Here is an 11,916-nt window from a genome sequence, read left to right as displayed (position 1 = left end):
AAGTAAGTCGAGCTGCAGCATCATGTGACGTCCACTAGGGGTCCCGCTGTGTGTGAGGGGCCACCTCGCTCTCAGAGGAGCGGCAGTGGATTGGTGACACCGAGTGGTACGTCCCAAACAAAGGGAGCTCACACACACACACACACACTCTCACACACACACACACACACACACACCCTCAGCTGTTCCAAACGGCCACCCGGACCCTCCTTCTTTGTGTTCCTCTGCGCTGGAGACAAAGACGACACAGAAGCCACGAGAAGCAGAACAAATCAGAGCAGCTCCATTTGTACAGCAGCGACTGAATGGTTGAATCTTTTACCCGAACATTACAATCCTGACGTCATTTACTCGCCCTCATGTCCTTCAAACCCTTATGATTTTCTTTCTTCTGTGGAACACCAAGAAGATGTTTTGAAGAGCGTTCTTTCGGTTCCACACAGTGGAAGATCTTACTAACATCCGTCAAGCACCGTAAAATATCTTATAGCACACAAGTTGTGTCAAATATGTTAAAACCTGAGTTGTGTCAAATCAAGTTTTAACACATACTCTTATAAATAAAGCTTCCAAAAGCCATCAAAGAACTATTTTTTGGTTTTGTGATGAACCTTTCAGTAGACAGTTCTTCAAAAATCATCTTATTTCTTTTTAGAGAACCCTTTTCCATTATAATGAACCTTTTGTGCATTGAAAAGGTTCCATTGGATGTCAAAGGTTCAATTCCAAGAAAGAACCTTTATTTTTAAGAATATGTAGCGCTATATTTGATTTGAACACTGAAGTGCATGACAATAACATACATTTTAATTAGTTTTTCACACAAAGCATCATGTGCATGTGCATAAGGATCATGTGACACTGAAGACTGCAGTACTGATGCTGAAAATACAGCTTTGATCACAGAAATAAATTACATGTTAACAGAGATTCACATAGAAAACGGCTGTTTTACATTAGAATAATATTTCACAATTTTACTGTATTTTTTAACAAATAAATGCAGCCTTGGTGAGCAGAAGAAGAGACTTTTATTTATTTTTAAAGAAACTTTTTCCACTACAAAGAACCTTTCAGGGTTTCTGCAGGTCTTATAAAGTCTTTATACGCTCTTCCACAAATGAAGGCCTTAAATCAGAGCAGAAAGTCTCACATTTATGGCGTTAAGTGTTGCATGCACTCCAAATAATTAATATCTTCCTCAGTATTTTTGACTTGTGGTCCAATACAAATATCTAAATATCATATTGTAACAAATTGTGTTCCCTTCAATTTATTCCGTTAATTGCTCTTACAATGGTCTTTATAAAAAGGGTCTTCATAAAACCTGTAGAAACCCTGTGCATTTATGGATGTTAAAAGTTCTTCATGGAACCATGAATGCCAATAAAGAACCTTTATTTATTTTAAATTTGATTTGAGTGCTGAAATGCAATTTCAATTAGTTTCTCACACAAAGCATCACGTGACTTCAGATGACTTGAATATGTCGTATGGATTACTGTTCTGATGCTTCATGACGCCGCTGAGGATGTTCCTCAGAAATATGAGTTTGCAGCGACGTGAGCAAATGTTCATTTTTTTGCTTTAATATCTGTCAGGTTGTGAGTTTATTCTCAACTTGCATTAGTGCTGATGACAGACAGATATCAGCTGCAGACGAGAGCGCCGGCTGAGTGTGTGTTACATCACAGTCAGAGGAAGAGGGACATTGAAGAGAGTTGATATAACATCAGTGACCCCAATCGACTGAAGCGCCGTTCTCTTCCTCTGGAGGACAGACGCAGATCCTCACATGTTCCTCTTTCATTTCAGTCATTCTGTGTGTCTCTCCAGATCTCATCGGGGCTTCATATATGCTGCTGTCACATCAAACTAATTGAGGATAATTTGATGACAATAGACAGATTTCCATGTTGCTGTGATATTAACACGTGTCTAATGCTTCTCTCGCTCTGCAGTGGACGTAGATATTGGTGTGAAGGATGCATTATGCTTCTAGGTCTTGGAAGTCCTTAACATGGTGCAGTGGGATAAAACAACGATGAACGAAGTGAAAATATAACTCATAATCTTAAAACATTTTAAGATCAACATTTAGACAGGCTCGTATAACCCCACTTCTTAAGAAACCCTATATATATATATATACAATATATATATATATACACACCTTGCTACGTGTACTGCGTTAGGCTAACCGAGACTTGTCATTTGCACTTATATATTGTTGCTCTTTTGTTAGTTTTGACTGCTTTTATTGTCCTCATTTGTAAGTCGCTTTGGATAAAAGCGTCTGCTAAATGACTAAATGTAAATAATCTAGAACTTTCTCTAGAAGCAGTTACTGGTTTTGTGAACATTTCTGTTGTTCATTAAACCATTGTATTTCATTATCAGTCGTCATCAAAAACCAGTAGGCTATAAATACTGTTGTTGAAAAGTTTGTGGTATTTTTTGTAACAAGTTAACACTTTTATAAACCACGGATGTATTAAAGACATTTATGAACGTTCTATTCTATGCTGCTCAAGAAACATTTCTGATTATTATCAGTGTTTCTGTGGAAACCGTCATACACTACCATTTAAAAAGTTGGGATCGGAAAGATTAAAAGTAAAAAAGAATACTTTTATTCATCAAGGATGCATTAAGTGACTTTTATAATGTTACACTTTTTTTTCTATTTCAGATAAATGCTGTTCTTTTGAACTTTCTGTTCATCTGTGAATCCTGAAAAATAAAATGTGTCAGTTTCCACAAAAATATTAATGTTTTCAACATTGATAATAATCAGAAATGTTTGTTGAGCAGCAAATCAGCATATTATACTGATTTCTGAAGATCATGTGACACTGAAGACTGGAGTAATGATGCTGAAAATACAGCTGCGCATCACAGAAATACATTACAGTTTAACACATATTCACATAGAAAACACAAATTTTTCACAATTTTTACTGTATTTTTGATCAAATAAATGCAGCTCTGGTAAGCAGAAGAGACAAAAACGTTATCAAATCTCATCAGCTCATGTAAGAATAATATCTGTTCTCTGTGGTTAGCAAAGTGCCAATTATAGAAAAATTATCAAGCACATCCAAAGTTTCTCCGAACTGAACCCTGTCAGTGAAGCGTCCTCGGGGAGCAGCTGGAGCAGATCTGAGATCAGAGTTGCTGGTGTTTGAGGCTGATCTGGGATCTGTTCAGGAGGCTCTCTGAGGACGTCATTAGTATTCTGTCAGGCGCGTGCCGCCCAGGCGAGACATCTGAGCGCTGCAGCCGCCACAGATAAAGAAGAAGAAGCTATTAATCCCTGCAAGATTACCAGCGCTGATTCTCTGTCCCGCAGAAACACTCCAGCACGAGCCGCAGACCGCACTGACAGCTGGGATACATCAGCGCATGCACTGCGGCGGGATTTTACAGTATGCTCATTTATTACAGTGTTTTAAATGCAGACGTATTGAACACATGATTGCTGAATCTCTCACAGGTCGCTGTGTGTTTGCACCATCGGATGATCTGAATTCAGGCGGCACGCTGATCTGCGCTAGCGATTCTGTACGACCAAATCAGCAAAACACACACACATACACACACACACACACACACCCCAGCTGTCAGCTGCCCCTCTTTAAAACAGCACACTGTAAATTTGAATGTGTTTAGAATCTGAGCAGCTGAAAGGCAGCAGATTGGTGACAAACAGTCTGGCTGCAGGAGTCAAGGTGAACGCTCTCCACCTGTTGTTTACCTGACAGAGAGCTGGACAGGTAAGACACAGAGGACAGGTGTTTACACACACACACACACACATCACATTCAGCTGCAGAGAATCAACTGATACAGTACAGATGAAACCATCACTGCACCATAGTATGTTCTGTAAAGGGATTTAAAATATGACTAAATGCTATAATAGTTCACCCTAAAATGAGTATGTACTCACTCTCAGGCCATCCAAGATTAGGATGAGTTTGTTTCTTCATCAGGTTTGTAGAAATGTAGCATTGCATCAGTGTCTCAGCAATGGATGCTCTGCAGTGAATGGGTGCCGTCAGAATGAGAGTCCAAACAGCTGATAAAAACATCACAATAATCCACAAGTAATCCACAGCACTCCAGTCCATCAGTTAACATCTGGAGAAGACAAAAGCTGAGACAAATCCAGCATTCAGACGTTTTTAACTAAAACACAAGTCCATATAATAGTCAATCACCAGTTGGATTCATCTGAAAGCAAAATAAAACAACACAAGGATGGTCACTGTTGAGCTGCTTGAGTTTAAAAACCAAACGCTGTAATAAATAAACACTTTTATGAGGTGAGTAAACACGCAAACAAAACATTTCTGTAGTATGTTGCTTTTATCTTTGTTCACACTTGTTATGGAAAGAGCAGCTTGGACATTCTGCTAAACATCTCATTCAGGTTTCACTTCTGAAAAACAAGGAATAATGATAATAAGGAAGAGCGAAACGTTGAGTTTGCATTGGATCAGTGGTGTCGATGCTATCAGCAGTTCTCTGGAAGTTACAGTTATCACACAGAAGCTCAGATGGAAACTCTCGCTCTGTTCTCCTCGCGCAGCTCTTTGTTTTTTAGAGATGAAGCTGAGAAACATCGCTGTTTTATCAGTTATTAATCGTCTGTCTCGGAGCGGCCAGGCCTTGACCTTCAGTACGTAATGAAGTGTGCTAACATCTGGCTCGAACCTGAGGAAAAATAAGGAAAATAAGCATGGCTGACTGCTTCCCTCGCTTTTCATAATATCGTCTTAAATGACGGTTGCCTTGAATGTGTCCGAGCGCAGCATCATAATCATAACCCATGGGAGAGTTTGGACACATGTACACAAACAGCTCAGGAAAAGAGCTCGAGTTGGTTACTTCACTCCTTCAGATCCGAACACAAACCCTTCCTCGTCCATCAGAGCTGATTCAGTCTGCTTCACACTGATGTAAAAACTGCAGAATTTGCATGCAGGACTTGCTGAACCAATCAGAGAGCAATCACTCAACGTGTCGTATTTACCAGCAGAGAAAGACTTTCTGATAATAACAGAATCGTGGCGTAAGGTAATGGTCTTAAATAATGTTTTGATGTGTGAACGAGTTTTAATGATTGTGAATGTTGACTGTTAATGGAGAAAAGTGATAAAGCTTGCATTTGGGCCCTTTGTGAGGGCACTAGACTCCATTTCCCATCATCCTCTCTGGCAGATTGAAAATATAAAGCATCATGTACACACCTCATGCTCTTCATTCTGTTGCACTGTAATAACAAAAAGTTTAGTTAATTAAAAAAAGCAACCGATTTTAAAATATCGTTGCGTTTCCTTAACTTTATGACGTGTGTGACTGAAAACTGCTTTTTAGTTGTTACTTGAATACTTTGAAATAATTGAACAAACCTAACCAAAAGGAACACAATTCACAGTAATGGTGATTCAAAATGCACATTAGCTGGACCAACCTGGAAAACACAGATTTAGACGTATTTGAGCTGAAGAAGTCATGTTTTTAGAGAGTTGACATTGAAACATGAGCTTGGCAAACAGTTCCCACAGTAGAGCAGATAAAGTTAGACATGCATTATTGTAGATAGCTGCAAAAGAGCACTTTCAAGATCACCATCAAATATATACAATGCTCCCATTTAAGACAGGAACCATGTGAGGTGAAATCACATGCCCTTCAAACAAGAGCCCATTTCCTTCCTGCTATTCTTCACCTGTCATTCTGAAGCGTCTGGAGCATTCAGCTGATCCAGACCCAGACAATCTGTCCTTCTGTGTCTTCAGCTCTATAACTACAGCTAATGTTCCTTCCTGTCTTACTGAGGAACCTCTGATAGCCTCTGATATGTTCACTAGGTCTTTACATTCATAAAGAAAATATCAATTACGCTTGAAAAAGTCACTACTGCTAATCTGGAGTGTTGTGGTTGCTGGGGTGTTTTTAGAATGTTACTATGCAGTTGCTAGGGTGTTGTGAGTATTTTAGGCTGTTGCTATGCAGTTGCTAACATGTTCTGAATAATTTAGGCTGTTGCTATGCAGTTGCTATGGTGTTCTGCATGATTTAGGCTGTTGTTATGCAGTTGCTTAGGGTTTCTAGGGTGTTCTGAGTGATTTGGGCCATTGCTGTGCAGTTGCTAGGGTGTTCTGAGTGTTTTTAGGCTGTTGCTGTGCAGTTGCTAACATGTTCTGAGTAATTTAGGCTGTTGCTATGCAGTTGCTATGGTGTTCTGCGTGATTTAGGCTGTTGAAATGCAGTTACTAGGGTGTTCTGAGTGTTTTTGGATGTTGCTATGCAGTTGCTAGGGTTTCTAGGGTGTTCTGAGTGTTTTGGGCCGTTGCTGTGCAGTTGCTAGGGTGTTGTGAGTATTTTAGGCTGTTGCTATGAAGTTGCTAACGTGTTCTGAGTAATTTAGGCTGTTGCTATGCAGTTGCTATGGTGTTCTGCATGATTTAGGCTGTTGTGATGCAGTTGCTAGGGTTTCTAGGGTGTTCTGAGTCTTTTTGGCTGTTGCTTTGCAGTTGCTAGGGTTTCTGGGGTGTTCTGAGTGTTTTGGGCTGTTGCTGTGCAGTTGCTAGGGTGTTCTGAGTGTTTTTAGGCTGTTGCTAAGCAGTTGCTAACATGTTCTGAGTAATTTAGGCTGTTGCTATGCAGTTGCTATGGTGTTCTGCATGATTTAGGCTGTTGCAATGCAGTTACTAGGGTGTTCTGAGTGTTTTGGGCTGTTGCTATGCAGTTGCTAACGTTTTCTGAGTAATTTAGGCTGTTGCTATGCAGTTGATATGGTGTTCTGCATGATTTAGACTGTTGTGATGCAGTTGCTAGGGGTTCTAGGGTGTTCTGAGTGTTTTTGGCCGTTGCTATGCAGTTGCTAGGGTTTCTAGGGTGTTTTGAGTGTTTTTAGGTTGTTACTATGCAGTTGCTAACATGTTCTGAGTAATTTAGGCTGTTGCTATGCAGTTGCTATGGTGTTCTGCATGATTTAGGCTGTTGCGATGCAGTTGCTAGGGTGTTCTGAGTGTTTTTGGCTTTTGCGATGCAATTGCTAGGGTTTCTAGGGTGTTCTGAAAGTGTTTTTGGCTGTTGCTATGCAGTTGCTAGGGTTTCTATGGTGTTCTGAGTGTTTTGGGCCATTGCTGTGCAGTTGCTAGGGTGTTCTGAGTGTTTTTAGGCTGTTGCTATGCAGTTGCTAACATGTTCTGAGTAATTTAGGCTGTTGCTATGCAGTTGCTGTTCTGCATGATTTATGCTGTTTCAATGCAGTTACTAGGGTGTTCTGAGTGTTTTTGGCTGTTGCTATGCAGTTGCTAGGGTGTTGTGTGTATTTTTGGCTTTTGATATGCAGTTGCTAATGTGTTTTAGTTTGTTGCTATGCAGTTACTAGGGTGTTCCGAGTGCTTAGGGTGTTGTTATGTGGTTGCTAGGGTGTTGTGGCTGGTTTCCAGGTGCAGTTTCGTGCCTCAGCTGATCTATTTTAACCACTGTGCTCAGATCAGGCAGGATGAAGATCAATCTCCTCACCATGGAGTCCATGAGGACTCTATAAACAGACTCATGCTCTTCCTGAAGGCCTGTATCCTGAAAAACGGCTCCAGAGGACCTTCAGCTCAAGGACATCCTCTTCCTTCAGCGTTCTTATCTTCCACCCACCTTTCAGGCTTCATACACACTTCCTGTTCCTCCAGCTCCTGTCCCTCACACACACACACACACATTAGATCTGATGGAGCGGTTCCGTGTGAGAAGGCCATGATGAATGATTCATCCTGAGGGAAAGAAAGCGCTGACTCACCACAGCATCTCAAAGCAGAAGCTAAATGGATTTCACCAGCACAGCCTTCAATATCTGGACCAGAACATGAAGAGGACGTCTCCTGCTCTTCAGGGAAACACACACACGGGCTTCTTCTCAGAAAGACACTTATGTGACTGCAGTGGCGTTCCCTGCACAGACAGCATTCAAAGCCATCACGGGTTCTCCAAACCAAAGATCCCACAGGCCTGTTCTGAGGAAAAACATGACAAATATAGTGAGGACAGTCAAATAAACAGATGTTTGAAAGGGAAGAGAACATGCTTCTCAGATCTTTAGTTGTTGATGTCATGAGGTATCGTTAACTAAAACTAAAATTAAGAGCATTAATAAACTTTCACTGAAATATCAACAAACTCAAATATATTTTATTTCAGCTAGTTCCCTAGGCAACATTTCCAATAAAATAACTAAATCTAAAATTAAAAACTATATAGACATATATAAATAATAAATAAATACAAATGACAAAAATGCAACAAAATTACTAAAATGAACACAGAAAATAGAAAAATAAGAATTCAAAATCTTAAAAATTATAAAGACATTTAAAACAATAATAATAATAAAAATTATAAAAGCACTGCACAATTACTAAAACTAACTAAAATAAAAATGTAATTTTTATAATTCAAATAAAAATAATTCAAAATCTTCAGTTTTTATGAAATGAATAAAATGACAAAGACAAAGCAAAATACAAAAAATGTAAGTAAAGTTAAAAAGTAAATTTTAATTCTTAAAATTAAAAAAAATTTAAAAATAAAAAATTACAATAAAAATAGGAAAATAATGAAAAATATAAACATAAGTAATGCAAAATATTAATAAAAACTATATAAACATTTAAAAAAAATAATAATAATGCTAAAAATATGCCTAAAAATTTAACATTTAAAAGAAAATATAAAATATAAAAATGAAAAGCAATTTAAAATATTAATAAAAACAAAAATTCCCATAGTATATGCCATCAGGTTGCATGACGCCCTCATCCTCAAAAACCATCAACAAATGACCAGTTTGTAATGACCTGCAGTGAATCCAAGCAAATTCAAGTGAAGTCAAAACACATTTACAAACCAAACCAATTTATTCACATTTATGATAAATAGTTCTATATATTTGTCCTTAAACAAAAGCGCTGATTCTTTTGACCAGATCTCTCAATCATGAAGACAATCCCAGAATGCATTGCATCAAGATCAGCCAATAGATCCGAGATGCAGCCGTGGATGAGAGAAGCGTCAATTAGCATTGTATTGTGTTGAAATACACGCGTGCGCCCTTCATAGTGAACTTGAGTTATTAAACACGATTGAAATTCGGCGGCGGTGTGCGATTGAGCCGGGATTACACGCGTGTCTCCGTTATTCTGCTCTTTCCTCAGACTTAATGAGAACAGAAAGCTTTGTTGTGCTGAGATCCTCTATTCACAGGCAGCAGGCTCTAACCGCCGAGGAGGAATGACATCTAATACCTGAGGGCACTTTCTTATCTCCAACCTGTCAAAACCAGACACGCCGATCATTCAGAGCAGCTTTAGGCCGCAGAACGCAGCAGCCAATGGCAAACAGCGCTCCATATTTCCATTGTAAGAAGCTCAGTGGAACGCAGCTTCTTCCTCGTTCTCCGTGTTTTGAGGATGAGATGCTCCTGAAAGAGACGAGACGGATGTGAGATGTGATGATGTGCAGACGTCCAGATACAGTCAGTGTTTAAGTGAATTAATTAGTGCTGTTCACAAGTCAATCATCACTAGTGCTGAAAACTCTGAGCGTTCGCTTCAGACGTGAATGATTCCTCAGATCATGTTTAGCTCATGACGTTTCTCTTCATCCATCTGAAAAATGCAGGACCCAAAATACTGATCTGAAGAACTTTATTGATGAACTTTATTGATGTCACTGAACTGTAGTGAATCCCACTGAACTGAATTGCGTCACCATTGATCTGAATTGAGCTGAACGTGTTAAATATATATAAAACACAGAAAGAAACATACTGAGACAGATCTGTGTTGTGATCATTCCTGTGATTCTGCAGCTGTTTTGATCACATCTATTGACGATCATTATCATTCACCATCAGAGACTCTCTTCACTCATGCAGGATCTACAGCCATTAAACTACACGCTCCACGTGAAGATCTGACAGATTAAGAGGTAAAAACTAAAGCTCTATAGACTGAGGAGTGACAATTCTGAGTGAATGGGTGCCGTCAGAATGAGAGTCTGATAAAAACATCACAATAATCCACAAGTAATCCACAGCACTCCAGTCCATCAGTTAACATCTGGAGAAGACAAAAGCTGAAACACATCCAGCATTAAGACGTTTTAACTAAAATACATAGAGTCATCCATAATAACTCTTCCTCCAGTGAAAAGGTGCATCTGCTGTCGTCTCTCTCATCAAAATCCAGCCACATATGTGTTTAGAGCTGTTTAAACGCTGCTTGATCTGTGCAGATTTCTCTCCTGATTCACACCAGAACACTTTTTCACTGGAGGAAGAGTTATTATGGATTATGAACTCTATGTATTTTAGTTAAAAACGTCTTAATGCTGGATTTGTCTCAGCTTTTGTCTTCTCCAGATGTTAACTGATGGACTGGAGTGCTGTGGATTACTTGTGGATTATTGTGATGTTTTTATCAGCTGTTTGGACTCTCATTTTGACGGCACCCATTCACTGCAGAGCATCCATTGCTGAGACACTGATGCAGTGCTACATTTCTCCAAACCTGATCAAGAAACAAACTCATCCTAATCTGGGATGAACTGAAGTGGAGCACATTTTCAGCTATTTTTCATTTTTGGGTAATTTTTTCCTTTAAGAAATGCACAAAAATCTGACTACCAAATAAAATAAATGACTGTTTCTGCATGTAATCGACAACATGTACAAACCTATTTACAAGATAGTAATTGCAAGAGTAATATTTTTTATTTTATTTGTGGTTAAGTATCGTTATAATAGTTGGACAGGAGACAATATGCAAACAGTCTTTCACACGAGTGTAACGTTGTCAAGCAGCTGTAAAGTTTCTGATGATTTCTGGTCTGTTATATTGTTTCTATTGTAACATCAGTCTGTGTTTAAATGATGGAGAGACGGATTTGATCCGTGAGTCGTGATCAGTTTATTCATGTTGTTCTGTTGTGGGTTGTTTGCAGTAAGGCCGTGATTTTTGTATTCAGCGCTGAGAATGAATCAGTCGGGCGTCTCAGAGCGGCTTTACCAGAATATTGACTGAAAGAAGCTCTTGATTGTCTCCAGGACAGACGCGTCTCTTCATGAAGGTCTCGCAGCTCCTCCACACACATCATATTCATAGAATAGAAATCACAGTATGAGGGATGACGGCTGATGAAATGATTATGGATCTGAATTTCCTCAGGATTTCACACATCAGGCAAATGAACCGGCAGCGCTACGAAAATACTGAAACATCACAATCATTCACTGAAGCATGAAGACAAAGCACTGCTCATTCACAAATGCTTCTATACGTGTCTTCTTTCTATGTTTAAAAGGCAAATTATGGACACGGTCAAATTCACAGCACGGGAATCAATGGACCTCATTCGACCCGATCTAACGGGAAAACATAACTATTTTAATACTAATAAGAAGAATTTTATTTTATATAGCGTCTTTAAAACCGGCACCTTCTCAGAGTGCTTACAGAAGACAACAGCAAATAAATAAAACATCAGTAAAACACACAAAAGTCCAAAACAAAAGAGGTGATTTAAAAATACAATGTAGCAATGTCACAACAACACTGCAACTGCCTAGCAACGCCTTAGAAACCAGCCAAAGCACCCTAGCAATGTCAGAACACCACAGCAACTGCCTAGCAACGCCTTAGAAACCAGACAAAACACTCTAGCAATGTCAGAACACCACAGCTTAGAAACCAGACAAAACACTCTAGCAACCACCTAGCAATGTCAGAACACCAAAGCAACTGCCTAGCAACGCCTTAGAAACCAGACAAAACACTCTAGCAATGTCAGAACACCACAGCTTAGAAACCAGACAAAACACTCTAGCAACCACCTAGCAATGTC

Source organism: Sinocyclocheilus rhinocerous, unplaced genomic scaffold (genome assembly GCF_001515625.1).
Source record: "Sinocyclocheilus rhinocerous isolate Xijiao unplaced genomic scaffold, SAMN03320098_v1.1 scaffold124, whole genome shotgun sequence".
Classification (NCBI taxonomy): Eukaryota; Metazoa; Chordata; class Actinopteri; order Cypriniformes; family Cyprinidae; genus Sinocyclocheilus; species Sinocyclocheilus rhinocerous.
The sequence above is the reverse complement of the archived record's forward strand: the minus strand, read 5'-3'. Positions refer to the sequence as shown.